The sequence below is a fragment of the Heterodontus francisci genome, chromosome 34 (genome assembly GCF_036365525.1).
Source record: "Heterodontus francisci isolate sHetFra1 chromosome 34, sHetFra1.hap1, whole genome shotgun sequence".
Taxonomy (NCBI): domain Eukaryota; kingdom Metazoa; phylum Chordata; class Chondrichthyes; order Heterodontiformes; family Heterodontidae; genus Heterodontus; species Heterodontus francisci.
This window is the reverse complement of record NC_090404.1, coordinates 38,213,676-38,235,657: the sequence shown is the minus strand read 5'-3', so window position 1 is coordinate 38,235,657 and position 21,982 is coordinate 38,213,676. Positions and strand designations below refer to the sequence as shown.

Below are 21,982 nucleotides of genomic sequence, written 5' to 3'. Positions count from 1 at the left end.
GATATTGTGGAAGCTGAAGAAAAGGTGAGAAATAAACACAAAAATCAGCCTGTTCTCACATTGAACAACTTCTCCTTCAACTCCACTCACTTCCTTCAAGGAAAAGGTGTTGCTGTGGTACCTCCATGGGTCCTAGTTATGCCTGTCTTTTTGTGGGAGATGTCGAGCATTCTTTGTTCCAGTCCTACTCAGGCCACCTCCCCCAACTCTTTTTCTGGTACATTGATGACTGTATCGGTGCTGTTTCCTGCTCCCGCCCCGAACTGGAAAACTTTATTAACTTTGCTTCCAATTTCCACCCTTCTCTTACCTTTACATGGTCCATCTCTGAAACTTTCCTTCCCTTCCTCGACTTCTCTGTCTCTATCTCTGGGGATAGATTGTCTACTAATATCCATTATAAGCCCACCGACTTCCACAGCTACCTCTACTACACCTCCTCACACCCTACCTCCTGTAAGGACTCCATTCCATTCTCCCAGTTTCTCCATCTCCGTCACATCTGCTCTGATGATGCTACCTTCCATGACGGTGCTTCTGATATGACCTCCTTTTTCCTCAACCGAGGATTCCACCCCCCCACCCCCCACTGTTGTTGTCAGGGCCCTCAACCGTGTCTGGCCCATTTCCCGCACCTCTCCCCTCACCCCTTCCCCTCCCTCCCAGAACAGTGACAGGGTTCCCCTTGTCCTCACTTTCCACCCCATAAGCCTCCATATCCAAAGGATCATCTTCCGCCATTTCCGCCACTTCAAGCGTGATGCCACTACCAAATACATCTTCCCCTCCCTTCCCCTGTCAGCATTCTGAAGGGATTGTTCCCTCTGCGACACCCTGATCCACTCCTCCATTACCCCTACCACCTCGTCCCCGTCCCATGGGACCATCCCCTGCAATCGCAGGAGGTGTAATGCCTGTCCATTTACCTCCTCTGTCCTCACTATCCCAGGCCCCAAACACTCCTTTCAGGTGAAGCAGTGATTTACTTGTCCATCTTTCAATGTAGTATACAGTATTCACTGCTCGCAATGTGGTCTCGTCTACATTGGGGAGACCAAACGCTGACTGGGTGACTGGTTTGCTGAACACCTCCCCTCAGTCCGCAAGCAGGACCCTGAGCTTCCAGTTGCTTGCCATTTCAACACTCCCCCTCCCTGCTCTTATGTTCACATCTCTGTCCTGGGATTGCTGAAATGTTCCAGTGAACAACATCTCATTTACTGATTCGGCGCACCACAGCCTGCTGGACTGAACATTGAGTTCAATCATTTCAGAGCATTAGTGGCCCCCCATTTTACATTTATTTTTAGTTCTTTTTTCTTTTTTACAACTTTTTTTTAATGTTTATTTCATTTCATCTTAGTTTGTTCAGTTTGCTTACCCACTGTTTTTTTTTCATGTTTGTACTTGCTGCTGTTCAACCTTCAGTCCGTTAACATCCTATTTGTGCTAATGCTTTGTCTTTCAACACACCATTAACATATTGTTTGCCTTTACTCCATGACCTTTTGGTCAGCTTTGTGGCCTTGTCCAATCTACACCTTCTCCTTTGTTATCTCTTGCCCCACCCCCGCCTCACTTGATTATAACCTTTGACATTTCTAATATTTGCTAGTTCCGAAGAAGGGTCAATGACCCGAAACGTTAACTCTGCTTCTCTTTCCACTGATGCTGCCAGACCTGCAGAGTGGTTCCAGCATTTCTTGTTTTTATTTCAGATTTCCAGCATCAGCAGTATTTTGCTTTTACAAAAATCAGCCGACTGGAAGTGAAGAAAAGGGAAAAGCAATTGGTGAGCTTCACTGGTGGTCGAATGGTTGAAGTTCAATACACTTAAAGCAGCGACCTGTGTTCGATTCCTGGTCAAAAAATTGTCAGTTCTTGCTGCCCTGACAACTCGCAAACATGATTTCCATTTAAATTGTTTTTGAAAAGCATAAATGGTCAGCACCTCTGGCCTTACTTGTGGAGAGAGTGGGAAACACAATTAAAGGTTCAGATCAGTGATTATGCACCAGAACTGAAGAATTCAGAGATGTGACAGGTCGATGACAGAGCTCAGAAAGTTCAAGGGAACATGTGAAGGGCTGTGACAAATTACAACACAGAGTGATGTACTGATGAAAGAGAGGGTGGGGCAAAGAAAATATGGGTGGCAGGCAATGGGGCAGCTTTTTCTGCTTGCTGTTCAAACTGCACAAATATCATTCCTGATCAACCAATCACAACTGCTCTGTCAGAGAATCACACTGGACTGAATGACCTCCTTCTGTGCTGTACCTTTCTGTAATTGTATGTTTCCAAACACCACTGCTGCTGCCTTCAAAGTTATTCTACCATCTTACAACACATTGCAGCAAAATACTCTTTCTTAACTTGTGTCCTTGACTATTTTCATGATGACACGAAGGAAATTCAGTGAGAAGTTTTCTTGTCATTTCTATCACCAGCTTTGGAAGCAGACCTGCTGAATGACATTTTAAATGGTGCCAACCCTTCACTGCAGCTCAGCTCATCAAAACATTCACTGTTATCATCGGCCTGTTAGGCATCTTCCTGAGTTACATCTGCTGAACAACATTAGCATCCCGCAGCTCCGCTTTCTTCACATTGAACGCCAGTGAGAAATTATGCACAGTTTGAAATCTAAGCAACGGGTAAAAGATTGGAAGGAGAGTGTGACTGGGGATAATTGCTAATGGGAACAACTCTTGCACATTCCAGTATTCAGTATCTGGAAGAAGCAGGAAGATGAGATCACAGTGCGTGTTTATCCTGTTATCTGCAAAATCCATCGCTTCTCAATGTCCTCCATCTTTCATTCCCACTCCCTGCTTTCCAGGTAAAGCTGGGTTTCCTGAATCTGGTATGTTCACATGAAGCAACTAATTCACCTGGGAGCTGGAGAAGCAGAAGGATCAGGAGGAAAAGCAGTGATAGAAGAAGAAGGAGATCCCACATGAAACTGGCAGAATTTGATGTGTGTCAGTTGTTTCTATTGATGTATGACGGCAGTGTGTTGTTTTGCACAATTCACAGGAGCTGCATTGATTAGGTTGGTGCATCTTGGAAATTGAAACTTGTACATCTTCAGCTTTATGCTCTTGTTAACACATTCTGTGCTGTCATTGCTGGAACAAGTCTTTTGTGTTCTTGCTAAACATTTGATTGTTTTAATAAGAAACCAATCTGTGGTGGAAGTGGGCTGAAGTGAAGAAATAGCAAAAGCAGCGTGGAGCAGCTAGCTTGCAGTGTGGTCTGGCAGATTCCCAGGTGCTCCAGTGATGAGAATTCGGTGCTTTTTCCACTGTAGACCAGATTACATTCCCGGTCAGGTGGGATTCTGACCTCTGAAGGAGCCTACATTTGGGGGTCCCATCTTTTTTTTAGTAGGAGAATATTTGTTCTGAACTCTCTTAGCTCCTCCTTGAATGCTTCCCACTGCTCTGACACTGATTTACCTGCAAATAGCTGTTTCCAGTCCTCTTTTAACAAATCAAATCACCGATGAGTAAAAGTGACCTTCTCACATTTAAAATTTTAACTCTTGGTCTATCTGTATCCTTTTCTAACTCCGCTAAATCCAGCTGAATTATGATCACTGCCGCTAAAATGCTCTCCCACTGATACCCCTTCCACCTACACAGGTATTTTCCTTCACACTACGTCCAGAACTGCCCCTTCTCTTGCTGGGTTTGCTCAGCATTGGCTAAAAATTCTCCTGAATGCACTGTAAGAATTTTGGTCCATCTATACTTTATGGACTTCAGAATCTTCAGAATTATGCATAAATATTGAATCTTAATTTCCAACTAGATAAACATTGGATTGAATTTGATGTAGCTATAAAGCAGTGTCTTTGAGTAACACGAAAGGAAATCGGTATTAAATTAAGTTAAAACTACAATTATCTATCACTGTGTAGTGTGAGGGCACTTCATGATGCAATGATCTCTGCTCAAGGCAATTCTAAAAGAGAACATCCCCTCTTGCATTATTTAACTCTGCTAATATTCCCTGTTGTATTTTAAAGATAAAGCTGCACCATGAAACATTTTGATGTCTTGGAAATGTGCAACCTCCCCATATAGCAACGGAACCTCTGAACTAATAAGAAAAAAAAAACTACAACCCACGCTCGTATACTTGTACATTCCATACCGAAGCATCAGGACAAGTATCGCACTGTTACCAGACCTGGGTTCATCCAGCAGCCCCAGAGGAAGGATTTTTATTCCAAACAGTCACTGAGGAGAGAGGAACAAAGAGAGAAAAGGAGAAAGAGAACGACAGAGAGATCAATAGAGTCTGGAGTAGATGCTGAAAGGAACAGATTCACTCCACAATTCCATATTTTACTTCATTGAGATTGACAGACAGAAAGCGAGAAAAGACACAAAGAGGTACATTTAAACAGCGCCTTTCACGTCATCAGGATCTCACAAAGCACTTTACAGTCAATAAAGTACTTTTGAAGTGTGGTTTCTTCTGTAATCTCATGACAGAGAGAGACCGAGAGTTCGACAAAAGTACTGATTCAGCAGATGCCAAAATATGATCTTAAGAATTACATCTCAATATGGAAACTTTATTTCCAGGTCTGTAAAAATCTTATTGTTTGTCTGATTCCGGTTCAGTAAAAGTAAACCTGAAGCAGAGTGAATAAATTCGCCTCTAATCCCTGATGAAATAGGGACAAAGCTTCCCAAATTCGATCAGGTCACCTTCCAGCCTTCGCTATTCTCGAGGTTTTCCTGTTTGTTTTAATCTCTCCATTCCGGTAAAAGTTGTGAGTGAACGTTTATTTTCCTGTTCACTGTGAGACCTGGCAGCAGTGGAAACAATTCCAAATCTCCTGTTTGAAATTCTTCTTTTTTTGTTTATTAATTCATTATCTCGATGTGGTTATTACCTTAACCACTCGACTATGATTTCTCGTTCTCTATCTGTTTAAATGTTGATCATTTCAATCATCCTCTGCTTTGTAACACACGGGCACTGAATCGCTGAACAGTCTCCGCTCAAGAAAATGCAGAAAGAGACAATCTCGTCTTGTATTATTTTTACCCTGCTATTTTCCTCTGTAACATGTTAAAATAACTCTATACAACTAAAATAAATCAAGTTTATGAAGGTAAAAATCCAGTCACCTCCTCGGGGATTTGAACCACATTGACAAACATAGATCGAAACACACAGATTTGTGCACCGAGAGTGAGGGAGGCCTAAAGAGAGACAGACAGCCGGAAAGAAAGGGTGTCTCCAATTTGGCAGATTTTTGTTCCATTTCTAAACGTAAATTTTGAAATGCAAATGAGAAAATTCTGGAGGGATTGAAAGGTGCAGGATTTTATTACCTGTAGTTGATGATTGGTTCTGCAGGGACCTGGTTGAACTTTGAAATAATCAGAAAGGTAGACAGCAGGACACGAGCACTCACACAGATTTCACAACAGATTGTTAAGTTTATCATCTTAACCAGTCGGCTACAACTACATGCAATAAAGCATTATACCTGGCAAATGGAGTTCGGTCATAAAAGCAACAGCAAAGTTAAAAATAAACTCGCCCAACTTGGGTTGAAGTTTAGTAGAAAAGTAACAAGACTGTGGTTGCTGAAAATCTGAAATAAAAGCAGAAAGTGATGGAAATACTCAGCAGGTTCGCCAGCACCTGTGGAGTGAGAAACAGAGTTAATGTTTCAGGTCAGTGATCTTTCAGCAGATCTCGATGTCACCTCTTCTTCTGCCAAAATTATTCAATCTGTACTCTCTGGATCTTCAATTCTTCAGCCAATAGAAACAGTTCCTCTTTAATTCTTGGATCTAAACCCTTCATTTAAGCATTCGATCAATTCTCCTCTCTCCTTCTCTGCTCGAAAATGAACAACCCCAGCTTCTCCAGTCTATCCACATATCTGGAATCTCACATTCCTGAATTATATTTTCCTGAAGATTGAAAACGTCAAAAGCAAAAACATTTGATGTTTTCAACACGGCTGCTGAAATAACCAGAATGTCATGAGCTTCGAATCATTTATAGATCATTTAAAGATGACTTCGAAATAAATCACCTCGTGCTAATTTAAAATAACAGTTTAACATTCTGGTTTTGCTCCCCAGGTTGATTGCAGTGCAATGTTTCCATAAAGTTAGAGTTATCATCTTTCTTGCATTTGTGAACAGTCCCCAGTTCAAAACCACGTTGAAACGTTATCAAAACGTATTCCATGAAATACCAGGAAACCTTGAGTGATAGACATTCGTCAATTCATGTTATCAAATTGCAAAATATCACAGATTGTTACATTTGCTTTTTCTCTGTACAGTTCTGTACACTCAAGCTGTTCACAGCGTCTTTCACTCAATTTCCTTTCTACCCCTGTCAGAGCAGAAAGTCACCCTCAACGTGGAACATTACAGCTGATTTCTGTTCAAATTTGTGAGCCATTATTAAATGATCATTCCGTGCTACCTCGGTTAATAACAGCCGGGCAAAGCTACATGTCGCACAGGAAAACAGTTTCATCAATTATTCACTCATTCCCAATGCCACAGTCAGTGAGACCGGGACAAGCAGCAATATTCTGAACCCACACTCTCCAATCACCCACTGTCAACAGAAAACAACAAATCAATCAGAGGGTTACTGTGCATGCGTGGGACACGGGACACTACAGCACGGGCCAAACCTCCTCATATTCTGAGCACAATGAATGAGTCACAAACAATAGTAACAACATTCGAAATCGTTCCCATGTAAAATATGTTCATGTTATTTAAAGCTGACTGTTCTGTATCTGAAAGTGAGCACCATGGGATTTGTGTTTTTCGTGTTTGTCTGTTAGGTTTGCACTTCAATCTGTGGTGGATATTGAAGAGAATCTCATATCAAAATGAGGACACAACGTAGGTAAACAATCAATCCCAGAACAATTCCTCAGTAAAATGGATTGCAATCTTTGGAAGGCGGTGCAGCTAAAAAGTGGAAGATGGGAATGATGTTATTGATGATTGAGTGGAATATATTGCATCCTTGGGCTTTTGTTGATCAATTTCCTTTTACATCTTGGAACACAAAAAAAGCTGAGGCACCAGGAGGAAACCAACAGTTATCTCACTTTATGAGAGATATGGCAACGCTACCGTGGGTTGCCCAGTTACCTCAGTCAATAGAGCATGAGATTCTTAATTTCATGGTCATGGGTTAGAGCTCCATGTTCACTGTGATTGCTTTAAACTTTGTGGCTGCTTTCATGGGCGAATCCCAGCTCTCCATTCCTCCACCACTGTCACCCGCACTCAAATTGTATCTTTCTCCAGCACGCTGTTGTGAATATCACAATTCCTGATTTACAAGTGTCCTCTGAATCACCGGACATGTGAGAGACAAGTTTGTAGATGCAGCCTAATGTACAGTAAATGATAATACTTTGAAAGTGGGAAGTTCCAGTGCAGCTTTTGTACAAAACAAAAAAGGTCTCTGTCACAGAATGAGAATGGCCACTTCCTGGGGGACAAATAGCATCGGATCCACGTCTAAAAGGATTCCAATGACAATGATCGGATTCATTAGATTCAGGGAGAAAAACTCGGAAACTCATCCTGAACGTCATTTACATGCAGATCAGCTGAGGAATGATTGGATAAGGCTGGGTTTGTATTCCTTGGAACAGAGAAAGTTAAGGGGAGATGTAATGGAGGTGTATAAAATTGTGAGGGGCCTGTTTCTCAATAGACAGGCCAGAATTAGGTTTTCATTGCTGAAGCCACATTTAGCACTGTCAGTAGAAGAAAAACAATCAAGACAGAAAGAGAGTCATGATAGGGGTAGCGTGGGAGAAAGAATTCTGAAGTTGAACCAGAAGGTGAGAGTGAAGATTCATCATCATAAGCGGTTGAAGTGGTGACCAGGAAGAGTATTGGAAGATGTGGTCCTCGCACATATTTAGTCAAGATGTTTTGTAGTGGAAAAGTTAAGTTGGACATAAAGATCATTTTTTACCTTCAGAGGTTCACAAAAAAAAGAAAGAAGTTGGAACGAATCAAATGTGTCTGATAAATCAGATAGTTTTGTTACGAGTTGAGCACCAATTGTTACTCAAACACAAATCATGCCAGAAACTTGTGCAAGAAAATGTTTGAGTTCAGATTCAAGGCAGAGATAGAGAGAGATGTCTGATGAAGTGGAAATTTCAAATGTAGCTCAAGGTCCAAATCAGCCTCTGTTGAAGAAACCTCTCCTCAGACTCAGTCCAAGATGGGTCAAGGTCTTTCCACAAGTTCTGGATGTTTGAATCAGGAAAGAAGGTGCCAGAGAATAGGGGAGTGGCAAATGTGACACCCTTATTCACGAAATGTGTAAGGTCAGTCCGAGCAATTACATGCCAGTTGGTTTTTCGAAACAATAGTCAGGGAAAATATCAATTTACACGCAGAGAGGTTCCAGGTAATTAGAATAACCAGCATGGATTTGTAAAAGACAGATCATGCATGACTAATTTAATTGAATTTTTCATGAAGTAAAGGAGAATTTTGATGAAGGGAGTGTGCTGAATGCTGTTTATATGGATAGTAATAAAATATTTGATAAGGTACCACATTAAAGGCTTGTTATTAAAATTGTGACTCATGGAATAGGACGGTCAGTGTCCAGTTGGATAAAATATTGGCTTAAGTACTGAAAACAACAAGTCAAAGAAAATGGAAGTTTTTCAGACTGGATGATGATAGACAGTGATGTTCCCCAAGACTCAGTGCTGATTTTTGTTCTTCATGTAAATGATGTGAATCCAGGAATAGATAGCAGAATTTCAAAATTTGATGATGACACAAAACTTGGAGCTGCAGCAACCATTTGAGCATCATATGAACAGCCTACAACAGGCCATAGATAGGATAGTAGAATGGACAGAATGGTGGCAGATAGAATTTTATCCTCACAGGTGCGAAGTGATGCATATTGACAGAAGAATTAAGGAGAGGCAAGACTATGAAGTCTATGGCGAATTGTAGGCAAGTTAGCTGAACATCAGTCGTCTGGAAAATGTCCGAATCTATCAGAAAGGAAGTATTAACAAGCACTTGGAAAATCATTGTCTGATCAAACAAAGTCAACATGTTTTTACCGAATGGAAATCTTGATTGACAGATTTATTCCAGAATTCTGAGGATGTAACTGAAAGGGCAGGAATGTAGTATAATTGGATTTCCAAAAGGCATTCGGTAAGATTAATACACTAGATCAAGGCTCATGGAATTGAAGTAATATATTAACATGCAAGGAGGACTTAGAGGTAAACAGACAGAAAGCAACGAGTAGGGATAAATGGAGCATTTTCAAGATATCAGACTGCAACTCATGGAGTGCCTCAAGGATCAGTGCTGGGGCCAAAGCTTTGTCCAATACCGAGAGTGTGGTGGAAGCGGATTCGGTCCTGGGTTGAAGAGAAGATTGGTCCTTATCATCATTGATGCCAGCCTCGAGAGAATTCCATTAAATCCACGTGCTGTCAAGAGACGGGTGAAAGCACTGAATATAGAAAACACGATGGGCCCTGACACAATTCCAACTGTCATACTGAAGATCTGTGCTCTAGAACCAGCTGTGGCCTGAGAGACGCTGTTTCAGTATAATTGCAAAACGCACATCTTCCTGACAATGCGCAATTTGCCCAGCTATGTCCTGTCTACAAAAATCGGGAAAAGTCCAATCCGCCCATTAACGACCCCATCAGTCTACTCACAATCATCAGCAAAGTTGTGGAAGGTATCGTTGACAGTGCTATCAATAAACAATTACTCAGTAACACATCGTTGACCGATGCTCAGTTTGGGTTCCACCAGGGGCACGCAATTCCAGACTTCATTCCAACCTTGACCAAACATGGAAAATAGAGCTGTTTTCAAGAGATGACAGTGACTGAAATTGACATAAAAATAACATTAGACCTAGTATGGGATCAAGGAGCCCGAGCTAAACTGGAGGCAATGGGAAAGAGGGGGAAAATGCTCCACGAGATGACGTCTTACCTAACACAAAGGTATGTCCCAGGGGGAGTGTTTGCTCGAGTGGTTGGGGGGGATTGAACTAAAATGGCAGGGGGATTGGAAACTTTGCAAGGAGTCAGAGGAAGGGGGAATCAAGGACAAGAACAAAAGACATTAAGGGGAATAAGAAAAGTGATAGGCAGAGAAATCAAGGGCCTGAATCAAACAGGGCCACAGTGAAAAATAGTGGGAAGGAGACAAGCAACGTAAAAAAGACAAGCCTTAAGGCTTTGTGACTTAACGTGTGGAGTATTAACAATCTTCTTCTTTGGCCTCCTTGTCTCGGGTGACTGGGTAAGCGCCTGGAGGTGGTCAGTGGTTTGTGGAACAGCGCCTGGAGTAGCGAAAAAGGCCAATTCGAGAGTGACAGACTCTTCCACATGTGCTGCAGATAAAATTGGTTGTCGGGGCTGTTACGCAGTTGGCTCTCCCCGTGCACTTCTGACTTTTTTCCTGCCAACTGCGACAACAGGCCATAGATAGGATCGTAGAATGTACAGAATGGTGGCAGATAGAATTTTATCCTCACAAGTGTGAAGTGATGCATTTTGACAGAAGAATTAAGAAGAGGCAATGTAGACGTAATAGCATAGTTCTAAAGAGTGTGCTGGAACAGAGTGACCTGGGAATGCTGGTGCATAGATCTTTGAAGGTGGCAAGAGATACTGAGAGAATAGTTTGTAAAGCATAAGGAATCTTAGGCTGAATAAAAAGAAGTACTCAGTACAATTATGGTGAACCTTTATAAAGCTCTGGTTAGCCACAACTCTGTCCTGTTCTTGCCACCACATTTCAGGAACGATAAAGGTAGGGGAGGTCCTTAATGAATCCTTTGCTTCAGTATTCACTAGTGAGAGGGACCTTGTCGTTTGTGAGGACAGCGTGGAACAGGCTGATATGCTCGAACAGGTTGATGTTAAGCAGGAGGATGTGCTGGAAATTTTGAAAGACATGATGATAGATAAGTCCCCGGGGCCATAAGGGATATACCCAAGGTTATTACGGGAAGCGAGGGAAGAATTTGCCGCGGCTTTGGCGATGATTCAGTTTAGTTCAGAGATACAGCACTGAAACAGGCCCTTCGACCCATCGAGTCTGTGCCGACCATCAACCACCCATTTATACTAATCCTACACTAATCCCATATTCCTACCACATCCCCACCTGTCCCTATATTTCCCTATCACCTACCTATACTAGGGGCAACTTATAACGGCCAATTAACCGATCAACCTGCAAGTCTTTGGCATGTGGGAGGAAACCGGAGCACCCAGAGGAAACCCACGCAGACACAGGGAGAACTTTGACGATCTTTGCGTCCTCACTGTCCACTGGAGTGGTACAAGATGATTGGAGGGTGGCAAATGTTATTCCCTTGTTCAAGAAAGGGAATAGGGATAACCCTGGGAATTACAGACCAGTCAGTCTTACGTTGGTGGTGGGCAAATTATTGGAGAGGATTCTGAGAGACAGGATTTATGATTATTTGTAAAAGCACAGTTTGATTAGAGATAATAAGCATGCCTTTGTGAGGGGCAGGTCATGCCTCACAAGCCTTATTGAATTCTTTGAGGATGTGACAAAACACATTGATGAAGGAAGAGCAGTGGATGTGGTGTATATGGATTTTAGCACGGCGTTTGATAAGGTTCCCCATGGTAGGCTCATTCAGAAAGTAAGGAGGCATGGGATACAGGGAAAGTTGGCTGTCTGGATACAGAATTGGCTGGCCCATAGAAGACAGAGTGTGGTAGTAGGTGGAAAGTATTCAGCCTGGAGCTCGGTGACCAGTGGTGTTCCGCAGGGATCTGTTCTGAGACTTCTGCTCTTTGTGATTTTTATAAATGACTTGGATGAGGAAGTGGAAGGTTGGGTTAGTAATTTTGCCGATGACACAAAGGTTGCTGGAGTTGTGGATAGTGTGGAGGGCTGTTGTAGGTTGCAACGGGACATTGCCAGGATGCAGAGCTGGGCTGAGAAGTGGCAGATGGAGTTCAACATGGAAAAGTGTGAAGTGATTCATTTTGGAAGGTCGAATTTGAATGCAGAATACAGGCTTAAAGACAGGATTCTTGGCAGTGTGGAGGAACAGAGGTATCTTGGGGTCCATGTCCATAGATCCCTCAAAGGTGCCACCCAAGTTGATAGGTTTGTTAAGAAGGCATATGGTGTGTTGGCTTTCATTAACAGGGGGATTGAGTTTAAGAGCAGCGAGGTTATGCTGCAACTCTATAAAGCCCTGGTTAGACCACACTTGGAATATTGTGTTCAGTTCTGGTCGCCTCATAATAAGAAGCATGTGGAAGCTTTAGAGAGTTTGCAGAGGAGATTTACCAGGATGCTGCCTGGACTGGAGGGCATGTCTTATGCAGAAAGGTTGAGGGAGCTCGGGCTTTTCTCATTGGAGCGAAGAAGGATGAGAAGTGACTTGATAGAGGTGTATAAGATGATGAGAGGAATAGATAGAGTGGATAGCCAGAGACTTTTCCCCAGGGCAGAAAGGGCTATCACCAGGGGGCATAATTTTAAGGTGACAGGAGGAAGGTTTAGAGGAGATGTCAGAGGAAGGTTCTTTACACGGAGAGTGGTGGGTGCGTGGAATGCACTGCCAGCGGTGGTAGTAGAAGCAGATACATTAGGGACATTTAAGCAACTCTTGGATAGGTACATGGATGATAGTAGAATGAAGGGTATGTAGGTAGTTTGATCTTAGAGTAGGTTAAAGGGTCGTCACAACATCGTAGGCCGAAGGGCCTGTACTGTGCTGTACTGTTCTATGTTCTATGTTCTTTGATATGAGGGTCCTTGAGAGAGTTCAGAGGAGATTTAGCAGAAGGGTTCCAGGGATGGAGCATTTTAGTTACAAGGTTAGGTTAGCATCCGCAGTATTTTGCTTTTATTTTAGGTTGGCAGAGCTGGGGTTGTTCTCCTTAGAACAAAAGAGATTGAGGGGAGATTTAATAGCAGTGTACCAGATTATGACAGGCTTGGATAAGTTAGACAAGGAAAAATTGTTCCCATTAACAGACTGCACAAGGAGTAGTGACCACAATTTGACAGTTCTGTGGAAAAAAAGGATGTGGGGGAGTATGAGGAAGCACTGTTTTTATATCTCAAGTGATAATGACCTGGAACTCGCTGCCCACAAGAGTGGTGGAAGCAGAAATGATCAATGCCTTCAGGAGGAATTCTGAGAAAAGCAGACTTGCAGGGCTACAGGCATCGAGCCTGACTGCGTTGCTCTGTGCAGAGATGGCATGGACCGAGTTGTCTCCTTCTCTGCTGGAAATAACTATGAAGTTTTGCAGTGTTCTCACCACACGTGGCTCCTGTTCCTTTGATGTCACATCACAGTTCTATTGTTCCCCTTCTTCTGGCCAGTTCAGACTAATGAATGACTGCTCTCTGCACTGGACAGCTGTTTCTCATTGCACCCCGTTTCTAAAAGTCTATGCTCCAGGTGAGGCTCGAACTCACAACCTCGGCATCGCTCATTAATTGTACTGCTGCATAAGTACCACGCGCTTACCGATTGCGCCACTGGAGCCACATTGCTCCCCTTACAGTGTGGCGAATTGTAGGCAAGTTAGCTGAACATCAGTCGTCTGGAAAATGTCCGAATCTATCATGAAGGAAGTATGAACAAGCACTTGGAAAATCATTGTCTGATCAAACAAAGTCAACATGTTTTTACCGAATGGAAATCTTGATTGACAGATTTATTCCAGAATTCTGAGGATGTAACTGAAAGGGCAGGAATGTAGTATAATTGGATTTCCAAAAGGCATTCGGTGAGATTAATACACTGGATCAAGGATCATGGAATTGAAGTAATATATGAACATGCAAGGAGGACTTAGAGGTAAACAGACAGAAAGCAACGAGTAGGGATAAATGGAGCATTTTCAAGATATCAGACTGCAACTCGTGGAGTGCCTCAAGGATCAGTGCTGGGGCCAAAGCTTTGTCCAATACGGAGAGTGTGGTGGAAGCGGATTCGGTCCTGGGTTGAAGAGAAGATTGGTCCTTATCATCATTGATGCCAGCCTCGAGAGAATTCCATTAAATCCACGTGCTGTCAAGAGACGGGTGAAAGCACTGAATATAGAAAACACGATGGGCCCTGACACAATTCCAACTGTCATACTGAAGATCTGTGCTCTAGAACCAGCTGTGGCCTGAGAGACGCTGTTTCAGTATAATTGCAAAACGCACATCTTCCTGACAATGCGCAATTTGCCCAGCTATGTCCTGTCTACAAAAATCGGGAAAAGTCCAATCCGCCCATTAACTACCCCATCAGTCTACTCACAATCATCAGCAAAGTTGTGGAAGGTATCGTTGACAGTGCTATCAATAAACATTTACTGAGTAACACATCGTTGACCGATGCTCAGTTTGGGTTCCACCAGGGGCACGCAATTCCAGACTTCATTACAACCTTGACCAAACATGGAAAATAGAGCTGTTTTCAAGAGGTGACAGTGACTGAAATTGACATAAAAATAACATTAGACCTAGTATGGGATCAAGGAGCCCGAGCTAAACTGGAGGCAATGGGAAAGAGGGGGAAAATGCTCCACGAGATGACGTCTTACCTAACACAAAGGTATGTCCCAGGGGGAGTGTTTGCTCGAGTGGTTGGGGGGGATTGAACTAAAATGGCAGGGGGATTGGAAACTTTGCAAGGAGTCAGAGGAAGGGGGAATCAAGGACAAGAACAAAAGACATTAAGGGGTATAAGAAAAGTGATAGGCAGAGAAATCAAGGGACTGAATCAGACAGGGCCACAGTGAAAAATAGTGGGAAGGAGACAAGCAACGTAAAAAAGACAAGCCTTAAGGCTTTGTGACTTAACGTGTGGAGTATTAACAATCTTCTTCTTTGGCCTCCTTGTCTCGGGTGACAATGGGTAAGCGCCTGGAGGTGGTCAGTGGTTTGTGGAACAGCGCCTGGAGTAGTGAAAAAGGCCAATTCGAGAGTGACAGACTCTTCCACATGTGCTGCAGATAAAATTGGTTGTCGGGGCTGTTACGCAGTTGGCTCTCCCCTTGCACTTCTGACTTTTTTCCTGCCAACTGCTACAACAGGCCATAGATAGGATCGTAGAATGGACAGAATGGTGGCAGATAGAATTTTATCCTCACAAGTGTGAAGTGATGCATTTTGACAGAAGAATTAAGAAGAGGCAATGTAGACGTAATAGCATAGTTCTAAAGAGTGTGCTGGAACAGAGTGACCTGGGAATGCTGGTGCATAGATCTTTGAAGGTGGCAAGAGATACTGAGAGAATAGTTTGTAAAGCATAAGGAATCTTAGGCTTAATAAAAAGAAGTACTCAGTACAATTATGGTGAACCTTTATAAAGCTCTGGTTAGCCACAACTCTGTCCTGTTCTTGCCACCACATTTCAGGAACGATAAAGGTAGGGGAGGTCCTTAATGAATCCTTTGCTTCAGTATTCACTAGTGAGAGGGACCTTGTCGTTTGTGAGGACAGCGTGGAACAGGCTGATATGCTCGAACAGGTTGATGTTAAGCAGGAGGATGTGCTGGAAATTTTGAAAGACATGATGATAGATAAGTCCCCGGGGCCATAAGGGATATACCCAAGGTTATTACGGGAAGCGAGGGAAGAATTTGCCGCGGCTTTGGCGATGATTCAGTTTAGTTCAGAGATACAGCACTGAAACAGGCCCTTCGGCCCATCGAGTCTGTGCCGACCATCAACCACCCATTTATACTAATCCTACACTAATCCCATATTCCTACCACATCCCCACCTGTCCCTATATTTCCCTATCACCTACCTATACTAGGGGCAACTTATAACGGCCAATTAACCTATCAACCTGCAAGTCTTTGGCATGTGGGAGGAAACCGGAGCACCCGGAGGAAACCCACGAAGACACAGGGAGAACTTTGACGATCTTCGCGTCCTCACTGTCCACTGGAGTGGTACAAGATGATTGGAGGGTGGCAAATGTTGTTCCCTTGTTCAAGAAAGGGAATAGGGATAACCCTGGGAATTACAGACCAGTCAGTCTTACGTTGGTGGTGGGCAAATTATTGGAGAGGATTCTGAGAGACAGGATTTATGATTATTTGTAAAAGCATAGTTTGATTAAAGATAATAAGCATGACTTTGTGAGGGGCAGGTCATGCCTCACAAGCCTTATTGAATTCTTTGAGGATGTGACAAAACACATTGATGAAGGAAGAGCAGTGGATGTGGTGTATATGGATTTTAGCACGGCGTTTGATAAGGTTCCCCATGGTAGGCTCATTCAGAAAGTAAGGAGGCATGGGATACAGGGAAAGTTGGCTGTCTGGATACAGAATTGGCTGGCCCATAGAAGACAGAGTGTGATAGTAGGTGGAAAGTATTCAGCCTGGAGCTCGGTGACCAGCGGTGTTCCGCAGGGATCTGTTCTGAGACTTCTGCTCTTTGTGATTTTTATAAATGACTTGGATGAGGAAGTGGAAGGTTGGGTTAGTAATTTTGCCGATGACACAAAGGTTGCTGGAGTTGTGGATAGTGTGGAGGGCTGTTGTAGGATGCAACGGGACATTGCCAGGATGCAGAGCTGGGCTGAGAAGTGGCAGATGGAGTTCAACATGGAAAAGTGTGAAGTGATTCATTTTGGAAGGTCGAATTTAAATGCAGAATACAGGCTTAAAGACAGGATTCTTGGCAGTGTGGAGGAACAGAGGTATCTTGGGGTCCATGTCCATAGATCCCTCAAAGGTGCCACCCAAGTTGATAGGTTTGTTAAGAAGGCATATGGTGTGTTGGCTTTCATTAACAGGGGGATTGAGTTTAAGAGCAGCGAGGTTATGCTGCAACTCTATAAAGCCCTGGTTAGACCACACTTGGAATATTGTGTTCAGTTCTGGTCGACTCATTATAAGAAGGATGTGGAAACTTTAGAGAGTTTGCAGAGGAGATTTACCAGGATGCTGCCTGGACTGGAGGGCATGTCTTATGCAGAAAGGTTGAGGGAGCTCGGGCTTTTCTCATTGGAGCGAAGAAGGATGAGAAGTGACTTGATAGGGGTGTATAAGATGATGAGAGGCATAGATAGAGTGGATAGCCAGAGACTTTTTCCCAGGGCAGAAAGGGCTATCACCAGGGGGCATAATTTTAAGGTGACAGGAGGAAGGTTTAGAGGAGATGTCAGAGGAAGTTTCTTTACACGGAGAGTGGTGGGTGCGTGGAATGCACTGCCAGCGGTGGTAGTAGAAGCAGATACATTAGGGGCATTTAAGCAACTCTTGGATAGGTACATGGATGATAGTAGAATGAAGGGTATGTAGGTAGTTTGATCTTAGAGTAGGTTAAAGGGTCGGCACAACATCGTAGGCCGAAGGGCCTGTACTGTGCTGTACTGTTCTATGTTCTATGTTCTTTGATATGAGGGTCCTTGAGAGAGTTCAGAGGAGATTTAGCAGAAGGGTTCCAGGGATGGAGCATTTTAGTTACAAGGTTAGGTTAGCATCCGCAGTATTTTGCTTTTATTTTAGGTTGGCAGAGCTGGGGTTGTTCTCCTTAGAACAAAAGAGATTGAGGGGAGATTTAATAGCAGTGTACCAGATTATGACAGGCTTGGATAAGTTAGACAAGGAAAAATTGTTCCCATTAACAGACTGCACAAGGAGTAGTGACCACAATTTGACAGTTCTGTGGAAAAAAAGGATGTGGGGGAGTATGAGGAAGCACTGTTTTTATATCTCAAGTGATAATGACCTGGAACTCGCTGCCCATAAGAGTGGTGGAAGCAGAAATGATCAATGCCTTCAGGAGGAATTCTGAGAAAAGCAGACTTGCAGGGCTACAGGCATCGAGCCTGACTGCGTTGCTCTGTGCAGAGATGGCATGGACCGAGTTGTCTCCTTCTCTGCTGGAAATAACTATGAAGTTTTGCAGTGTTCTCACCACACGTGGCTCCTGTTCCTTTGATGTCACATCACAGTTCTATTGTTCCCCTTCTTCTGGCCAGTTCAGACGAATGAATGACTGCTCTCTGCACTGGACAGCTGTTTCTCATTGCACCCCGTTTCTAAAAGTCTATGCTCCAGGTGAGGCTCGAACTCACAACCTCGACATAGCTCATTAATTGCACTGCTGTATAAGTACCACACGCTTACCGATTGCGCCACTGGAGCCACATTGCTCCCCTTATAGTATGGCGAATTGTAGGCAAGTTAGCTGAACATCAGTCGTCTGGAAAATGTCCGAATCTATCAGAAAGGAAGTATTAACAAGCACTTGGAAAATCATTGTCTGATCAAACAAAGTCAACATGTTTTTACCGAATGGAAATCTTGATTGACAGATTTATTCCAGAATTCTGAGGATGTAACTGAAAGGGCAGGAATGTAGTATAATTGGATTTCCAAAAGGCATTCGGTAAGATTAATACACTAGATAAAGGCTCATGGAATTGAAGTAATATATTAACATGCAAGGAGGACTTAGAGGTAAACAGACAGAAAGCAACGAGTAGGGATAAATGGAGCATTTTCAAGATATGAGACTGCAACTCGTGGAGTGCCTCAAGGATCAGTGCTGGGGCCAAAGCTTTGTCCAATACCGAGAGTGTGGTGGAAGTGGATTCGGTCCTGGGTTGAAGAGAAGATTGGTCCTTATCATCATTGATGCCAGCCTCGAGAGAATTCCATTAAATCCACGTGTTTTCAAGAGACGGGTGAAAGCACTGAATATAGAAAACACGATCGGCCCTGACACAATTCCAACTGTCATACTGAAGATCTGTGCTCCAGAACCAGCTGTGGCCTGAGAGACGCTGTTTCAGTATAATTGCAAAACGCACATCTTCCTGACAATGCGCAATTTGCCCAGCTATGTCCTGTCGACAAAAATCGGGAAAAGTCCAATCCGCCCATTAACTACCCCATCAGTCTACTCACAATCATCAGCAAAGTTGTGGAAGGTATCGTTGACAGTGCTATCAATAAACACTTACTCAGTAACACATCGTTGACCGATGCTCAGTTTGGGTTCCACCAGGGGCACGCAATTCCAGACTTCATTACAACCTTGACCAAACATGGAAAATAGAGCTGTTTCCAAGAGGTGACAGTGACTGAAATTGACATAAAAATAACATTCGACCTAGTATGGGATCAAGGAGCCCGAGCTAAACTGGAGGCAATGGGAAAGAGGGGGAAAATGCTCCACGAGATGACGTCTTACCTAACACAAAGGTATGTCCCAGGGGGAGTGTTTGCTCGAGTGGTTGGGGGGGATTGAACTAAAATGGCAGGGGGATTGGAAACTTTGCAAGGAGTCAGAGGAAGGGGGAAACAAGGACAAGAACAAAAGACATTAAGGGGAATAAGAAAAGTGATAGGCAGAGAAATCAAGGGACTGAATCAGACAGGGCCACAGTGAAAAATAGTGGGAAGGAGACAAGCAACGTAAAAAAGACAAGCCTTAAGGCTTTGTGACTTAACGTGTGGAGTATTAACAATCTTCTTCTTTGGCCTCCTTGTCTCGGGTGACAATGGGTAAGCGCCTGGAGGTGGTCAGTGGTTTGTGGAACAGCGCCTGGAGTAGTGAAAAAGGCCAATTCGAGAGTGACAGACTCTTCCACATGTGCTGCAGATAAAATTGGTTGTCGGGGCTGTTACGCAGTTGGCTCTCCCCTTGCACTTCTGACTTTTTTCCTGCCAACTGCTACAACAGGCCATAGATAGGATCGTAGAATGGACAGAATGGTGGCAGATAGAATTTTATCCTCACAAGTGTGAAGTGATGCATTTTGACAGAAGAATTAAGAAGAGGCAATGTAGACGTAATAGCATAGTTCTAAAGAGTGTGCTGGAACAGAGTGACCTGGGAATGCTGGTGCATAGATCTTTGAAGGTGGCAAGAGATACTGAGAGAATAGTTTGTAAAGCATAAGGAATCTTAGGCTTAATAAAAAGAAGTACTCAGTACAATTATGGTGAACCTTTATAAAGCTCTGGTTAGCCACAACTCTGTCCTGTTCTTGCCACCACATTTCAGGAACGATAAAGGTAGGGGAGGTCCTTAATGAATCCTTTGCTTCAGTATTCACTAGTGAGAGGGACCTTGTCGTTTGTGAGGACAGCGTGGAACAGGCTGATATGCTCGAACAGGTTGATGTTAAGCAGGAGGATGTGCTGGAAATTTTGAAAGACATGATGATAGATAAGTCCCCGGGGCCATAAGGGATATACCCAAGGTTATTACGGGAAGCGAGGGAAGAATTTGCCGCGGCTTTGGCGATGATTCAGTTTAGTTCAGAGATACAGCACTGAAACAGGCCCTTCGGCCCATCGAGTCTGTGCCGACCATCAACCACCCATTTATACTAATCCTACACTAATCCCATATTCCTACCACATCCCCACCTGTCCCTATATTTCCCTATCACCTACCTATACTAGGGGCAACTTATAACGGCCAATTAACCTATCAACCTGCAAGTCTTTGGCATGTGGGAGGAAACCGGAGCACCCGGAGGAAACCCACGCAGACACAGGGAGAACTTTGACGATCTTTGCGTCCTCACTGTCCACTGGAGTGGTACAAGATGATTGGAGGGTGGCAAATGTTGTTCCCTTGTTCAAGAAAGGGAATAGGGATAACCCTGGGAATTACAGACCAGTCAGTCTTACGTTGGTGGTGGGCAAATTATTGGAGAGGATTCTGAGAGACAGGATTTATGATTATTTGTAAAAGCATAGTTTGATTAAAGATAATAAGCATGACTTTGTGAGGGGCAGGTCATGCCTCACAAGCCTTATTGAATTCTTTGAGGATGTGACAAAACACATTGATGAAGGAAGAGCAGTGGATGTGGTGTATATGGATTTTAGCACGGCGTTTGATAAGGTTCCCCATGGTAGGCTCATTCAGAAAGTAAGGAGGCATGGGATACAGGGAAAGTTGGCTGTCTGGATACAGAATTGGCTGGCCCACAGAAGACAGAGTGTGGTAGTAGGTGGAAAGTATTCAGCCTGGAGCTCGGTGACCAGTGGTGTTCCGCAGGGATCTGTTCTGAGACTTCTGCTCTTTGTGATTTTTATAAATGACTTGGATGAGGAAGTGGAAGGTTGGGTTAGTAATTTTGCCGATGACACAAAGGTTGCTGGAGTTGTGGATAGTGTGGAGGGCTGTTGTAGGATGCAACGGGACATTGCCAGGATGCAGAGCTGGGCTGAGAAGTGGCAGATGGAGTTCAACATGGAAAAGTGTGAAGTGATTCATTTTGGAAGGTCGAATTTAAATGCAGAATACAGGCTTAAAGACAGGATTCTTGGCAGTGTGGAGGAACAGAGGTATCTTGGGGTCCATGTCCATAGATCCCTCAAAGGTGCCACCCAAGTTGATAGGTTTGTTAAGAAGGCATATGGTGTGTTGGCTTTCATTAACAGGGGGATTGAGTTTAAGAGCAGCGAGGTTATGCTGCAACTCTATAAAGCCCTAGTTAGACCACACTTGGAATATTGTGTTCAGTTCTGGTCGACTCATTATAAGAAGGATGTGGAAGCTTTAGAGAGTTTGCAGAGGAGATTTACCAGGATGCTGCCTGGACTGGAGGGCATGTCTTATGCAGAAAGGTTGAGGGAGCTCGGGCTTTTCTCATTGGAGGGAAGAAGGATGAGAAGTGACTTGATAGGGGTGTATAAGATGATGAGAGGCATAGATAGAGTGGATAGCCAGAGACTTTTTCCCAGGGCAGAAAGGGCTATCACCAGGGGGCATAATTTTAAGGTGACAGGAGGAAGGTTTAGAGGAGATGTCAGAGGAAGTTTCTTTACACGGAGAGTGGTGGGTGCGTGGAATGCACTGCCAGCGGTGGTAGTAGAAGCAGATACATTAGGGGCATTTAAGCAACTCTTGGATAGGTACATGGATGATAGTAGAATGAAGGGTATGTA

At 43.6% G+C, this 21,982-nt stretch overlaps 2 non-coding genes across 2 annotated transcripts; both read right to left on the bottom strand.

Annotated features, from left to right (window-relative positions):
* Positions 1-13,501: 13,501 nt before the first annotated feature.
* On the bottom strand, positions 13,502-13,596 carry trnai-uau (transfer RNA isoleucine (anticodon UAU)). Its single transcript has 2 exons — positions 13,559-13,596; positions 13,502-13,537 (listed from the first exon to the last, which is right to left on the bottom strand). It is a non-coding gene; the product is annotated as a tRNA-Ile (tRNA).
* Positions 13,597-18,119: 4,523 nt separating this feature from the next.
* On the bottom strand, positions 18,120-18,214 carry trnai-uau (transfer RNA isoleucine (anticodon UAU)). The gene is made up of 2 exons: positions 18,177-18,214; positions 18,120-18,155 (listed from the first exon to the last, which is right to left on the bottom strand). It is a non-coding gene; the product is annotated as a tRNA-Ile (tRNA).
* Between the last annotated feature and the right edge of the window lie 3,768 nt (positions 18,215-21,982).